General features: G+C 35.3%; 1 protein-coding gene and 1 non-coding gene across 2 annotated transcripts in view; both read left to right on the top strand.

The window, feature by feature from the left end:
- Nucleotides 1-17,397, top strand: part of LOC138692589 (adenosine receptor A2b-like) — a 649,225-nt gene that overhangs the window by 225,611 nt on the left and 406,217 nt on the right. The gene's annotated exons all lie outside the window — the stretch shown is intronic.
- On the top strand, nucleotides 12,313-12,389 carry TRNAC-GCA (transfer RNA cysteine (anticodon GCA)). The gene has a single exon. It is a non-coding gene; the product is annotated as a tRNA-Cys (tRNA).

Here is a 17,397-nt window from a genome sequence, read left to right on the forward strand (position 1 = left end):
GATATGGTTTTGTCAATAACGCTGAATGTTTGTTTCTTTATTGTGAGGTCTCTAAATAATAACTATAAGCCCTTTTATTTCAGATCTATAATAGCTACGTGTTATATCAATTCGTTGAAAAGATCGAAGCAGCTGGAAATGTAAGGGAATAGGAAAGAGACAAAAAATAACGAGGAAGAGAAAACAGAAAAGTATCATTTTAACTGATAACGGTATGAAGGTTTCTCAAGTATAGAGAAATTATAGTGGTGATTGTGTTAAACGTTTATCATGTGTACCTTTTTTTTTCTTTTCATAAGGTTCCTTTGCAGCGTATAATATAGCCATAAATAAAGTGATCATAAATACCCTCACCTGTACTACCTCTTATTTATGGGTTCCTTATTTGTGAACTCCAGGGAAAAAAGTGTAACTCTTACGTTCCATTATGTTAAAATCTACTTTCACAACAATGGGAACAGACCCAAAAATTCCTTATAGTATTTCTGTCATCGACGTGCAGGATATTGAAATATACCTTTCTTTAAGCAATAATCTCTGTAAAACATGAAAAGGAACAACTTTTAAGAAAAATTTAAGTGGAAAGTTTTTCACGGATAGGAATTAAAACATTTTGGAAAAAACATTGATATGGAAATTCCTCCACTAGACAGGGATTAAAAGTTCCCGAAATGTTTCAAACGGAAAATCTTCAACTTATTATATTATAGATCCGTTATCGTTTTCTTTAACTATACATACATACATACATACATACATACATACATACATACATAAATACAGTCGCCCTGGGTGGCGCAGGCGGTATAAAGCTGGCCTTCTGTGCCTTAGATTGCAGGTTCAATCCTGGTCCAGGTCGATGCATTTAAGTGTGCTTAATGCGACAGGCTCATGTCACTAGATTTAGTGGCATGTAAAAGAACTCCTGGGGGACAAAATTCCGGCACACCGGCAACGCTGATAAAACCTCAGCAGTTGCGAGCGTCGTTAAATAAAACTTGATTTAAAAAATTTACATACATACATACATACATGACTACACATGCATACATGCCTACACATACATATATTTATCATACATATACATCATTGCATGATTTTGAAGAAATAGTGCCGACACAAAAGTTGTTGTTGGTCAACTGTCCGAAGACAGGTTTGAACCTCACAAGTGACACCAATAAGGCATCACTCATGAGGCAGATAAGGCAGGAGACAATAGGTTACTATGACCAGTTCCTTTTCCCCTCCATTGTATACATCACAAGATAGCGAGTAATCTATTGAAATTATTGTAGTTTTGACTACTGACGTAGCCCATTTCGAAAGTCATTAGAAAATAAGCTGGTAAAATTTATGTTCTGGGAATAATAAGTTAATTAAGTACTAGAATATCGCTGCAATCGAAAAGTATTGGGAATAAATTTGAATAAGGAACAAAACAAAGTTTCCTTCCCAGGCAGGATTCAAACCACGAAAGTCTTAGTTACCAGTCTATCGTGCTATCACTGTGAACAAGGCTCTGAAATCAGCTACAGGGGTCGGTCCGTTTTTTTTTGCCACTACTGTACATATCAGCCGGAACCTCAATCAGATAAAGACACAACAGTAATAGAGTTAAAATTAATCCTTTGATGTGACAAAGATTATAGAGAAAAAATTAATTAATTAATTAATTAATTAGTTGAAGAAAATTGCAGAATAAAGACAAAAATAAAAGTATAATATAGCTACTAGTCCGCCGACTATAATGGTTACAAAGTATTGCGGCACATTAACAATTTTTAAGCGAGAAGTCGGGAATAAAAGAATGAGCTAACAGTATGCATAGAAACCAAATTCGCTTTTCATACGCGACAAAGGAAAATAACATTAACTCTCCTAAACCTGATCAGACAGAGCAGGAGTGAACGGTTTACTCTTTAATATGTAGGCCTATTTATTTCAAGTTGCATCTCCTCTATCCATACCGGCTGACAAAACAATGAGGTGTAGAGGAGGGTATATTTTGGACCAACGCGAATTTCTCTGGTCATGTGGTCAGCACGGTACAGGGTCACCGATGAGACAACTTAGGACAACCTAGTCTCATGGATGGAAGATAAATTCCTTCCATTGTTCACGCCGAAAATCAGAACACGAACTACTTCATTAGGGAGAGTCTAAGCTACCCACAGCGCTAAGACAGCGGGCCTTTTTTATACGTAAATGGGTAAAATATATTCATACTAAAAATAAATCTCATTTGAACAAAACCATTAACATACTACAAGGCACTATTCATATGGAATAGTCTATGTAGGCTTACGGACAGAGTAACTCTCGGTATTCTGCTATATGAAGGACCTACCAACACTAGAAATGAACAACCACACAATTACTTGTTCATTTAGAACTCACCTTGTGACTGCCACAACCAATAGCTTAGTTTTGGTATCTCAAATCGGCCAAATGTTGATCTCCATTACTGGTGATCGTCGTTGCTCTACTTATTTGCGTCAACGTTTAAGTATTGCAATTCAAGACGGAAATGCAATGAGCGTTTTCGGTACTCTTCCGGAGTCCAGCCCTTTGGACGAAATCTTTCTCCTGTAAGCTGGTCTTTCAAACTATTCTTACAAGTAAACGATAACTTCTCTGATTTCATCGAATTACGTAAAATAACAATAAAATTAAATAAAAGCCCAGAAATATTTTTTACTTGGAACGCCTCTTTAAATACTCAACTTTTGGAGAAAAACAAAAGCTTGCATTATGACGCTGAACATATAACTACAAGAGCGGTGAATGAATTTATACTGCAAAGTGTGAGCAAATTGAAGTGGGCACTTCTACGGTCTGCGCGCTCTCAGGTGTCTTCACTCTGTCCCGGTTTACTGTGAAGAATTTGAAGTGCATTTTACTGGAAATTATTTGCATTAAACAGACGTTTTCAGAGAACACAAATATCTTCCATTTTCTATGAGTGCGTGAAATTGAGGTAGAAAGAGCGAAGGGATGTAATTGAAGTACCAATAAGTAGCTGAAAAATATAAAATAAAAATCTCAGATGTAACATTTATATTTAGAAAAACTCTCCGTAACACATAACTAGTCCACGCCTGTGGAGTAACGGTAAAGCCTTGGTTTTTCTGAACCGACGCATGCGACTTCGCAACTATAGAAACAGTCACTATCGTGTTGTCCAGATTTGTGCGAGGAGGGGCTCGCATCTCGCACGTCGCATGCGTCGGTTCAGAAAAACCGAGGCTTTAGCGCGTCTGACCGCGAAACCAGATGGGTCGGGTTCCAATCCCGGTCGGAGCAAGATACCTGATTGAAGTCCTTCCCGAGGTTTTCCCTGAACCCAATTCGAACAAATTCTGGGTAACTTTCGGTGCTGGATCCCGGACTAATTTCACCGGCATTATCACCTTCATTTCATTCAGACGCTGAATACCTGACATGTTGATACAGCAAACATAACTATATTTACGTATATTGTTCCTGACTGGTAGTTCGTGACTTCGTTTTGTTTTGATAACTAGCCTTGATCTCTAATTATGTCACTATTGGTATGCAAGTTTACGTTTTAATCTGTAAAGCCAAATTACACGACACACGAATCTGAGTCGAGGCGAGTCGGTAATGACATACGCTCGCACCAACACGACGCGTCACATACCGCGAGTGTTGTGTTACTTTTCAGCTAATTGGCAGAGACTTAGATTACTTGCCTTTGTTACCCAAGCCAGAAGGTGAAAGGTTACATTGAAACAGGCAGATTAAAAATGTATCTCTCCACGAAAAGTGTCCTAACTCACTTAACAATGAGTATTATTAAGTTTAGGATAACAATAAAATTAAAGCTCGATATGAACTTCTGTGAAGCCGTATTTTATTAGTTCCAAAAGTATTTGTATGCAAATTATTAGTCCTTATCTTTGTGGGACAGACGGCCTCTGGTCAAGGTACAGCAAAATTTTCCTGCCGATCTTAATAGCAACCATGGAAGACAATGTCAAATTATACAAGTTCACTACATAGAAAATGAATTGTACCATTGACACAAATCTTCACCGTTCGTTAGTCATGGAGTTATAATCTTAGATTTACGAAATAAATACCTTCAGCTTATTGCACTGATCAGTAACATCGCCAATGTAGTCTGTATCACTAAAATTCTTCGCCCTTGCCCGACTTTATTTCAAGTTCACGTGGTGTTATCTTACAAAACAAATACATACCGACAGTTTATGACCTTGCTCTACAACGAATGTAGCACATGGGTGTGGACTAGAGTTTTTCATAAACTAGACTTCATATATAGGCCTACGTCAAATACTCGATAATAAACTGTGGTCGAATGGGTCAGGTAGCTCAATTAACAGAGCAAGTGGCTACGGACTGGAAGGTCATGAATTCATTCCGGGATGGTGACGGGGCTTTTGTCGTTGTCAGAACTTCCAGATTGATCCAGAAGTCCAAACTTAGACTCAATTCAATTTCAGTACTCTGTCTTTCCGGGGTAAAAGGTAGTCGAAGCGTAGTGCCGATCATACCAACTCATACTAGTGCTGAGGTCATGAAAGTATGTCTATCTTCATGCCAACATGTGCCTTCATTGAATACAAAGGAGATTCTTATCTTAACGGTGTAATCGAATCAAAATGCATACATCCAAACCGAACATTGAATGTCAGACGTTATGACATGATGTGTGTTAGTTTATTCGTTGGAGTGTTCGTTAATTGGATGTTCATTAAGTCCTTCTTTCATTGAAGGCATTTTTCTTTCGTTGGACGGATCCTTCTTTCGTTGTGTAGTTCGTTCATTATATCGTTTTCTTTTTTTTTTTAATATTTCATTCACTGAATGGATCTTTCTTTCATTGGATCGTTCGTTCGTTGGGCGATTCTTTTGTTAGGTTTTCTTTCATTGGATAGCTCGTTCTTCCGTTGAAATAATTCCTTCATTGGGCGATTAATTCGTTTAATAGTTCTTTCATTAGATGAATCGTTCCTTCTTTGGGTTATTCGTTCATAAGATGGATCATTCGTTGGATGAGTCGTTCATTGGACAGATCGTTCGTTGAGTGGTTCGTTTTCTGGGTCTTTCTTTCATTCTTCTGTTGATTGGTTCGTACATTTGGTCGTTCTTTCATTGGGTGATTCGTTCATTGATTCGTTCTCTTATTGGATGGATCGTTCTTTCATTTGGATCATTTATTAATTGGATGGTTCGTTCATTGGGTCGTACTTTTATTAGATGAATCGTTCATTCGTTGGGTAGTTCGTTCATTGGGTCGTTTGTTTGTTGAATCGTTCGTCCATTGAGTCTGTCATTAATTCTTTCGTTCATTGGTTCGTTCGTTCATTAAATCTTTCGTTCATTGGATCTTTCTTGAATTTGTTTCGTCCGTCCTCCGTTCTTTTAGTAGTTTACTCGTTCATCGCATCGTTCATTCTTCTGTTTTTCTTTTATTTGCGCTTTCCTTCATACGTCAATCAATTCATTCATTAATTCGTTCAATTTTCTTTTTATTTGTTTAATTTCTTTGTTCCTTCATTAAACGAATTAATAAATCCGTTCTTTCAATCCTCTACTTAGTAACTGTCATAATTAATTAATTAATTCGTATCTGTTACGCCTAATCTACACTAACACAGCGATATATCAGTTTTGTATAAATTTTATACTTGAATAGGCGTACTTCGCGCGGAAGTTTATCTTCATATCATAGTATGCAACTTTTTTCGTTAAAATATATTTTCATATACTGTATTTCTGGAAATAAATATTCATTACTTCTCTCAATATGAGATAACGAAAAAAATGTCATTCGTAAATAATACTGAATACTTGCTGGCTTTTAAGGAACCCGGAGGTTCATTGCCGCCCTCACATAAGCCCGCCATTGGTCCCTATGCTGAGCAAGATTAGCCTAATCCATTCTCTATCATCATATCCCACCTCCCTCAAATCCATTTTAATATTAACTTCCCATCTACGTCTCGGCTTCCCTAAAGGTCTTTTTCCCTCCGGCCTCCCAACTAACACCCTATATGCATTTCTGGATTCGCCCATACGTGCTACATGCGCTGCCCATCTCAGACGTCTGGATTTAATGTTCCTAATTATGTCAGGCGAAGAATACAATGCGTGCAGTTCTGTGTTGTGTAACTTTCTCCATTCTCCTGTAACTACATCCCTCTTAGCCCCAAATATTTTCCTAAGCACCTTATTCTCAAACACCCTTAACCTTTGTCCCTCTCTCAAAGTGAGAGTCCAAGTTTCACAACCATAAGAAACAACCGGTAATATAACTGTTTTATAAATTCTGGCTTTCAGATTTTTTACAACAGACTGGATGATAAAAGCTTCTCAACAGAATAATAACAGGCATTTCCCATATTTATTCTGTGTTTAATTTCCTCCCGAGTATCATTTAAATTTGTTAGTGTTGCTCCCAGATATTTGAACTTCTCCACCTCTTCAAAAGATAAATTTCCAATTTTTATATTTCCATTTCGTACAATATTCTCGTCACGAGACATAATCATATAATTTGTCTTTTCGCGATTTATTTCCGAACCTATCTCTTTACTTGCTTCCAGTAAAATTCCCGTGTTTTCTCTAATCGTTTGTGGATTTTCTCCTAACATATTCACGTCATCCGCATAATAGACAAGCAGCTGATGTAACCCGTTCAATTCCAAACCCTCCCTATTATCCTGAACTTTCCTAATGGCATACTCTAGAACAAAGTTAAAAATAAAGGTGATAGTGCATCTCCTTGCTTTAGCCCACAATGAATTGGAAACGCATCTGACAGAAACTGACGTATACGAACTCTGTTATATGTTTCACTGAGACACATTTTAATTAATCGAACTAGTTTCTCGGGAATACCAAATTCAATAAGAATATCATATAAAACTTCTCTCTTAACCGAGTCATATGACTTTTTGAAATCCATGAATAACTGATGCACTGTACCCTTATACTTCCATTTTTTCTCCATTATCTGTCGAATACAAAATATCTGGTCAATAGTTGATCTATTACACCTAAAACCACACTGATGATCCCCAATAATTTCATCTACATATGGAGTTAATCTTCTCAAAGGAATATTGGACAAAATTTTGTACGACGTCAACAAAAGTGATATTCCTCGAAAGTTACTACAGTTAGTCTTATCCCCCTTCTTAAAGATAGGTACGATTATAGAACCAAAATCGTCCCATTGAAGTTGTCGACACATTTCAGATTACATCGCATTATTATATCGTCGTTATTCTTGCAATAACATCTATGTGCAAAATATGAAATTTTTCAGTAGGAAGAAAAAACACATTTATTCATACTATGGAGACTGTGAATGCTTACATTTTCGAAGCAAAGAGATATAATTATTATTTGCTGTATCACCATATAAGTTAGTTAATAAAGCAAAAATCTGAAAATCGATAAATATGTCACATAGAGTTATTGCAGGAACTACGACTATATAAGATGATGAAGGTGATGTCCAAGTTCAGTGGGACACGAGAATAATAAATAATTATTCTTGCACGTCCTACTGACTACGTCATGTCGTTGTGTAAAATAAAGTAAGAACAGATGCATTTGAGAGGAGTACGCCCGGAACTGTAGCCTATATTGTACAGTAGTTCTTGACTTCAAATTAGTTTCCTTAGAGACGATGAGGTAGCTAAATTCAATTTCGAGTCGAGCTCTTGGACATTAGCATTTGGAATTCCAATGACAACTGAGTTTCGTAATCTAAAACTTTGAAGGTGACTTGAAATAAGCAAAAGTTTTGCCTTATGCTTAATAGACTTAATGGATCTGTAACTATGAAGTGGCTGTCCATTGCTGCATTATTATAACAGAGAAAGTTATTTGTATCCTGACTGCATTGAGATACGTGTCAGAGTAAGAGAGCCGGTCAGCACGAAGTGAATTGTTTACAAACGTGTCTCTTGAAATGTACGGAATTAAATTAGACATAGTAAACTAGATGTATTTGGAGCGCTTCTTGCCACAAAAAATTAAGATTCAGATTGAATACCAAAGCTATTAGCATTTTAAGAAAAACCAGTCTTCAGTAATTTCCCTTTTTTATGCATGCGCCAATATCTATAAAAACATGTAGTTTTAAAATTTTTATTTTCAACAGTTTGCAATTCACGGTACTGCCAATTACTTAAAAAGCAAAGATTGTACTAAAAAATGCCGCTGTAAACCAGTAATACTTTCTAATTATTTACCGTTTTTAAATACCGCCTTGCATAAGTAGCAGAATAACATTAAGAGCGATTATAATTAACCTGAATTATTTTATGTGAATTTGTTGACACAATATGATTAAGTCAGACATCTCTCTTTTCGGGACCAACAGAAAATTGAATTTTGTATGTAGTTTTAGAAGGAGACTATATATCTCCCATGTATCTCTTACGTTAGTGAGAGTTATAACTTACTTATAATTGATTTTTTGTGTCCGAGGTACGTTTCAATTTCACAATAATTTTCTACGTTCTTTCCACATTTCAGACGAAATCATTGTTGAAATTTATAAGAAATAAGTTCCGTTTTCTTGGCCTGAGATAATGCTCCTGCATTCCACTTAAGGAAAATTTTATGTTTTATTTAACGACGCTCGCAACTGCAGAGGTTATATCAGCGTCGCCGAATGTGCCGGAATTTTGTCCCGCAGGAGTTCTTTTACATGCCAGTAAATCTACTGACATGAGTCTGTCGCATTTAAGCACACTTAAATGCTATCGACCTGGCCCGAGATCGAACCCGCAACCTTGGGCATAGAAGGCCCGCGCTATACCAACTCGCCAACCAGGTCGACCCACTGAAGGATCTTAAGTTGTTCAGAGTAATCCTTAAAAGGACAATTTGTTGGCTTTCTCATTTTCTTTGCCTTATTATAGACAATTTTTCCGCAAAGCGTTGTCTAGGGTGCACCACGTGGAGGTAGGTCTATGTCACACCTCAATCGTCTTGGCATCCTTCCATCAGCATCCTGCATTTTGTGCCATCAACAGGAAGACATGGATAGGCAACATCATGCAAAATGCCCTGCTCTGAAATCCTCCAAGGAAGTCGACCGCTACTGGGAAGCTAGAGCCCGAATGTTTTTAATTACTTAATCCGTAGATTTGTTCACCACTTTCTTGTTTTCCCCTCAGTCAATGATAATATATATCATGCACTAGCCATAGACAAATAAATAAATAAATTTATAAGAAATAGCTTGCAAGATTCCTTCTATACGAGTCTGTTACATAATCATTTACATATATTGTAGGCTACTTAGAATTGGTTTGAATTGCATTCTTCAATCTTGTTGTAGATTTTCATTTTATTATTTTTGTTATTATTACTTTAAATTTTATCTTTCGAACCTTGTTACCTAGGTATTATGTTGTCCTTCTATAAATTTATATTTTTCTGTTGTGTATTTTTTCTGGATCTCCTATGGTTATCTGGGATGCAAGGCAGACGACTTTTATTTATTTATTTTTTTTTGTTTATGATCTTATTTAGGTGCATAATATATACCGGTAATTTTATTTTATTTGCGTAAGTTTTCTAAATGATGCTACAAGAAAATTAACAACCACAATACTGTAAGTCCATGATAAAGAACTGAAATACATAATGGCAAAGTGCGTATATTTCCCACATCACCAATTTTGTTTATATTTTTAGCACTTTTAATACTTAAAACTAGTTTCGATCACAGCCTTAGTCAATGTTCAAATTTAGTAACTTGTTGTTAACAATACTTACTTATTTATGGCGTTTAGAGAACCGTAGGTTCATTCCCGCCCTCACATAAGCCCACCATCGGTCCCTGTCCTGAGCAAGATTAATCCAGTCTTTACCATCATATTCCACTTCCCTCAAATCCATTTTAGTCTAATATTATCCTGCCATCTACGTCTCGGCCTCCCCAAAAGTTTTTTTTTCCCTTCGGCCTCCCAACTAACACTCTATATGCATTTCTGGATTCGCCCATGTGTGTTAAATACCCTGCCTATCTCTAACATCTGGATTTTAATGTTCCTAATTATGTCAGTTCTGCGATGTGTAACTTTCTCCATTCTCCTGTAACTTTATCCCTCTTAGCCCAAATATTTCCCAAAGCAACTTATTCTCAAAGTGAGAGTCCAAGTTTCACAACTATACAGAACAACCGGTAACATACCTGTTTTATAAATTCTAACTTTCAGCTTTTTCAGAGCATAATAATAGGCATTTCCCAGACAATAACAAGCATTTCCCATATTTATTCTACGTTTAATTTCCTCCCGAATGTCATTTATATTGTTGTTTCGAGGTACAATTTTCAAGGTATTTCAATTTTTCAACCTCTGAAAGGAAAAATTTTTCAATTTTAATATTTTCATTTCGTATTATGTTCTGGTCACGAAACATAAGACTAATCATATACTTTGTCTTTACGGAATTTATTCCAAACCTATTTCTTAACTTGGTTCAAGTAATATTCCCGTGTTTTCTCTAATCTTTGTGGGCTTTTTTTTTCTAACATATTCACGTCATCCGCATAAACAAGCAGCTGATGAAACCCGTTCAATTTCAAACCCTCTGTTATCCTGGACTTTCCTAATGGCACATTCTAGAGAAAAATTAAAAAGTAAAAGTGATGGTACACCTCCTTGCTTTAGCCCGCAGTGAATTGGAAATGTAACTGACAGAAGTTGGCATATACGGCCCCTGCTGTACGTTTTACTGAGAAAAATTTTAATTAATAATATAACTAGTTTCTTGGGAATACCATATTCAATAAGAATATTATATAAAACTTCTCTCTTAACGAGTCATATGCCTTTTTGAAATCTATGAATAACTTTTGCACTCAATCTTTATACTCTCATTTTGTCTCCAATATGTGTCAAATACAAAAAATCTGATAAATAGTCGATCTATTACGCCTAAAATCTTTTTGAAAGAATATTGAACAGAATTTTGTACTACGTCAATAAAAGTGTTATCCCTCGAAAGTTGCAACAGTTAGCTTTTCCCCCCCTTCTTAAAGGTAGGTAGGCCCTACAATTATGGACTCCTTCCTGTGTTCTGGTACGATTTCCTTTTCCCAAATAGCAAGTACAAGCTTATAAATTTCGCTAGATAATGCGCTTCCGCCCTCTTGTACTAATTCTGCTAGAATTTGATAGATACCTAGAGACTTGTACTTTTTCAGGTTTCCTATCGCTATTTCGACTTCAGAAAGTGTGAATTCAGGTATAAATGCCTTAGCAGTTTGTATTTGAATCTCGTACCGATCATTTCTATATTTTGGCCTATGTACTACATTCAGTAGTTACCCAGAATAATTTTTTCATCTGTTCAGGATTGAATGAGAGCCTGTAAGTAAGTCACCATTCTCATCCTTTATCACGCTTACTTTTACCTGATATCCTTTCTTAAATTCCTTTATTGTCTTATATAAATCTCTAATGTTATTATTTTTACTATATTTCTAGCTCATTGAGTTTTTCCTTCAGGTAATCTCTCTTTTTATTCCTAAGTGCACGACTTGCTTCCCGTCTTTCATTCAAATAATCATCTCTATTCGCCTCAACTGGATCCTGTAAGAATTTCAATTTTGCCTTTTTCCTTCTTTCTATTACCACGGAACAATTTTCATCAAACCACGGTTTCTTTTTCTTATTTTCATAACAACCTATGCTCTGTTCGGCTGCAATTTTGATATTATCTCTGATATTTTCCTACATGCTATTAACATCTAACTCCTTCTCAACTTCGTCGGAACCTCCTAAAGCGGCAAACCTATTTAAAGTTTCGACCGCATAATGTTGTTTAGTTTCCTCGTTTTTTAATTTCGTAATATTGAATCGCCTAATATTAACTTATTGCTCTACTCGCTTGGCTACTGATATTCTTTCTCTTAATTCTCCAATTACCAAATAATGGTCAGAGTCACAGTCTGCCCTCTGGTTCGAATGTCTACTATACTAGTATTGTTGACAATATATTATTAAACAATGAACAAACCATATAATAATGATAACTATGATAAGAAAAACTAAAGAATATCCCGAGAAAGCCTGCACTAGTAGCTTTTCTTATAATATACCTGTATTCATATATATATATATATATATATATATATATATATATATATATATATGAGGTCTCGCCATCCTCATTGAATAATCACGACTACTATTTTGTGTTAGTAGTCAACATATATATACCTAATAATTTGAGAAAAATTCTTTCGATGACGATACAATGAAGTGAGTTCGGCCGGCGCCGTGAATCGTGTCCCGGCATGGCTCAGTTGGAAAGAGCGCTCAGCGCGCAGAGCTGAGAGGTCCCGGGTTCGATTCCCGGTGCTGGAACGAATGTTTCTCAAATGATTATCTAATAATCTTATTCACTACAAATGTCATTTTATATTACCGGAATCTGAACTGAATCTCCTATATGAAAGGTCACTACTTATTCGACTAGCAATTCTAAGAAATGTTAGTGTTACATATTAATAAAAATAAATACACTTTTATCCAAAGAAGGAATTGACGTTAATTTGTGTGCACTGGATGATGATAATGTTTAAAGATATGATTTTAAACGATGATTAAGTCTCATCATGAGATAACTACATGTTGGCTATTTTCATTCCAAAGATATTTTTTAAAACATTTCAATAGAACAATCTCTGTCTGAGGTTTTCTTATTATGTTGCTAAGCCAGCTTTGCCAATAACAACAGTTCAACTCACGAGAAAAAGAAAACTCATTCTGAGGAGGATCAAGGTAAACTTCGGCAGTTACTGACAGCTCGATAAACACAGTTCCGGTTATGTCAATACTAGGAAGACTACACCACATTGTAAATCGTTGAGGAAGAGAGGAACTGTTACTAATACATCCTGGATTCTGACGTCCTCAAAGTCCAATATATACAACATAAAAGGTAGGGTACTCTATTAAAGTCAAACAATCAATACCAAGGAAACGATTATTAGAGACCAGATTTTTATACAGTACACATTTGTGAAATGTGTACGAGAGGATTCATCACAACGATCATGATTTTAAAATCAAATGTAGGAAACAGAAAGCGGAAGTAGGTAAATTCTGATTTTTATTAGAACTATAAATGATTGGAATGACCTGCCTGCAACGGTCTTTGAGGGCTGTACTTCCTTAACGAGATTCAAGAATAACTTAAAAAGTTGTGTATAAAGCGTAAACTAAAATTAAGGTGACATTTAACATTTAATTTTTTAAGGTGACATGTATTTACTTAGCCTGACGAGTTACTCCCTTGGTTTGAATTGTAAATTATTTAAAAATAGCTTGTAAGAGGGTTTTAGACTAGAAATGTTTAGCTTAAATGTAGCTCTGTTTATAAGTATGCATAAGGGTGTAATTATTTGTCTTATTTGAACTGTTGTATCAGTGAAGCGTGGTGAGTCAGTGAAGTTACGGTTTTACAGTGCAGTGAATAGTTCCGATCAGTGATAATTTATAGTGTCAATGAAATGTGTTCTATAGTGTCAATGAAATGTGTACTAAAGTGTCAGTGAAATGGGTCATAGTGCCGCTACAGTGAGTGAGATGAGAGTAAAGTGAAAGATTATTATCAGTACCAATGTGAAACTTATGTAGGACCTATACATATGTAGGTTGTACTGTAAAATTAGGTTCACTTATTAATTAGGTTATTTTATGTATTATTATTAATTGTAATTATTGTGTAAAATTGTATTGTGTATTCTTATTGTATTGCCATTATATAATTGTATTGTGTATTGTAGTTTTAGTGTGTATTGTTTATATTGTGTATATCACTGCCACCGGGTGCTTGCCCACTTGCAGTGTAAATAAATACATACAAATGCTATCTAGGAAGCTGACATTTCACATCAAGTCGAAACACTCTTTCGATATCTCTATACAGCAGACGACAAATACTGTGAAAAAAATGACGTACAAAATAATAATAGCTCTTAATATTCACTGTAAGAGACGCCTTTTTAAATAAAGAGTTTGATGTTAATTTGTATTTATATTTGTCTTTAATGAAAACAAGCCTGATGCGTCACATAATACAGCTTCAGAAGACAATTGAATATCTACTGTGAATTATATATTGCACTATATAGTTACTTATATCCTCTGATTGAGGTTCTGGCTGATATGTACAGTAGTGGCAAAAAAAACCGGACCGACCCTTGTGACTGATTTCAGAGCCTTGTTTACTACAGAGCACGATAGACTGGTATCTAAGACTTTCGTGGTTCGAATCCTGTCTGGAAAGGAAACTTTGTTTTGTTCCTTATTCAAATTTATTCCCAATACTTTTCGATTTCTGGTAAAATTCATGTTCTGGGAATAAGTTAATTAAGTAGTAAAATATCGCTACAATCGAAAAGTATTGGGAATAAATTTGAATAAGGAACAAAAAAAAGTTTCCTTCTTAGATAGGATTCGAACCACGAAAGTATTAGTTACCAGTCTATCGTGCTCTGGAATGAACAAGGCTCTGAAATCAGCTACAAGAGTCGGTCCGGTTTTTATTTCCACTACTGTACATCTATTATCAGGCAGTACATTTCACTTGACGATATGTGTTAGAGGAAGAACAATTGTTTGTATGCATCTGAAGTCTGATTAGTGTAACATGTGGCTAATCGATGATGTATGCAATGGAGGGGGAAGGAAACTAGCCACTCTACCCCATTATCTCCTGGCATAGTTGCCACATGGTGTCACTTATGAGGTTCAGACCTGTCTTCGGACAGTTGACTAAACAAACAATAGTTACTTATATTTCCTTTTTTCTTCTGAATTTTTCAAAGTAACTAAGCACAATATATTATTCTCGCATATTCATAAAATACACGTCTTCTTCAAAGTATAAATCCAGTGCAAAAATGATATTAGAAATGAATTAAACATGTTTAAATTAACATACATAGTAAAGGTATATAGGGACAACTGGAAGGAACATGTTGAAAGAATGACTGAATGACGTATACTAAAAGTAATACTAGATTGCAAGGTAAGTATTGGCAGGTCGAGAAAGCGATGGACACAACATTTTAACTGGAAACTACGAGATCGGAACGCGCCTAAACCCGAGAGATGATGATTATTATGATAGTGGTGATAATATTCCTACTTAACTACTCCGATATCCGCTATCTTTCTACTGATATAAATAAAATTTTACGTGTGAGTGGACCGAATGATGAAAAGGCTGCCATTTCAAACAATCCTTCCCACCAAAAAGAATACATATTGCAGACATCCTTTTTATGCGATTTATGGTCATTTAATACAGACTTCACTCTACCCATACTTCATTTTGTCGATGTGAAAATGAACGTGAAAAGAATAGATGTCAGAGTCTATTGTTGGACTAGGAACGAGACAAAGATGATGATGATGATGATGATGGTAGTAGTGGTAGTGGTGGTGGTGGTGGTGGATACCATTTTCAGAATTCTCTTGATTGAAGTTTCATTAAAATAACAAACCTTTATCAAAACTGTCTACGTCCCCGATTTAAAGATTTTTATTATACTGTTACAGACCACACTCTTAAATTATTTTATGCTCGACCATGCCGAAATGTAGTAATTATACACCTGGTAGCAGTCCTTTAATGCATGTCATTAAAGTACACCTATTCATTAAAGTTCAGGTTTTAGATTATTCTCGGATATGCAATCGAAAGATAACGAAGGAATCATCACGGAGGCTGGAAATCCAATACTGTCGCAGAAGGTTATGTTCTGTTACTATAATAATTAGCATTAATTGTAAATAATATTGAAATAAATTCAATTTGTCATCTCGTTTTTCAATTCTAAATCAATTTCCAGGTTATATCAAAATTAGTTCATGTTATTCTCTAGATTACATCAAGAGTCAATGACATTATTGTTCCTCGGAAAAAATCAGTACTTTCGCGTCTGCACACATCTCACAATTTACGAGCTATGCACAAAGTCACTTCCGATCTTCAGTCAGATATGAATAAAATGAATACTTCTGAATAATTTCAAGTTAGAAATATGGTCGAGCATAAAAAGTCGTATGAAACTTGCCTATAATGGTAATTAAGACGCTCGTATGAAAATTATGAAACGAGCGCAAGCGTCTTAATTACTGTCATTATAGGCTCGTTGCATAATGTACTATTGTGTGTGGAAGTCCATATTGATATGTAGAACTGACATACCCGCATACTCAGCACACACTCTATACTTGAAGCACAGTGCTAGAATATTGATGGCCAATGGGATGTATCGGGTAGTACTTACACTTACTTCGGAGTAGTCTACGACCAATAATGATGAACGCTGACAGAACCTCTTCAAACTTCAGTAATTGATTTCCTCTGAACTCAGATAACATCGTCTAAAAGCAGACTGGTGGTCAATTTCGTTACTAAAAGATAAAATCGTACTTGTATTCTTTAAAGTATGTCCTTAAATGTTAGAACACGACAATAGATTATTGTCAAATCTGTTTTAATAAGCCATCTCAGTTTCTTCTAATAGATAGGGCAAGCAGCAATGAATGCAAGCTGGATTCGTGTTGCTAGACTGGTCTCAAACTGGATTGAATCTTGCTTGGACTCATTAAAAGGTTGAGTTTTACCCAGGTTATCTCCAATTTCCGATGGCGAAATTTGTGCTTTATTTAGCCAACTAGTGTTTCGATTTAACTAATTTTACTTCTTCAAATAACCAATTACCACAGGTAGTCGCTAAATTAAAGTGAAAACATATATTTTTATTAATATGGAAACTCTATATGCATTTACAATTGCAGGGTTCAGAGCCATAGTGGGCCAAGCAATATATATTAAAAACGGAAGAAACAAGGGTTAAAATTAAGTGAGAACCGTAATTTAATGAAGCATAGGATAGCAAGTAATATAACGTATGCACATTAAAACTAAATGATATGCCAATCTCCTTTAAACTATGGTATTCACTTAACTTTAACCCTTGCTTTTTTCGTTTTTAATAAATGGCGCTTGGCCCACTATGGCTCTGAACTCTTCAATTACGTTATTAATTTACTTTTAAGTGAATCCAAAGAATAACTTGTTAAAATATGCACAGTTACATTACTTCAACTATATACTCGTATATACAGATTGAGTCGTAAGTAATGTCATTAATTTTAGAATTATTCTTTGAGATATTTCAAACAAAAGTTTAATACAATTTTGTTCGTTTTTGCTCCCATTTCGAGAAGAAAAATTGTTTTATATGAAACGTTTCATTGCGTGTTTTGAGAAAGCCATTGATTTAATTCCCAATATGTTAAATAAATTTAAGAGAGCAGTGTATTATGATAATAACTGATTGAAAGAATTTTA

Source organism: Periplaneta americana, chromosome 17, assembly GCF_040183065.1.
Source record: "Periplaneta americana isolate PAMFEO1 chromosome 17, P.americana_PAMFEO1_priV1, whole genome shotgun sequence".
In the NCBI taxonomy this organism is placed as follows: Eukaryota; Metazoa; Arthropoda; class Insecta; order Blattodea; family Blattidae; genus Periplaneta; species Periplaneta americana.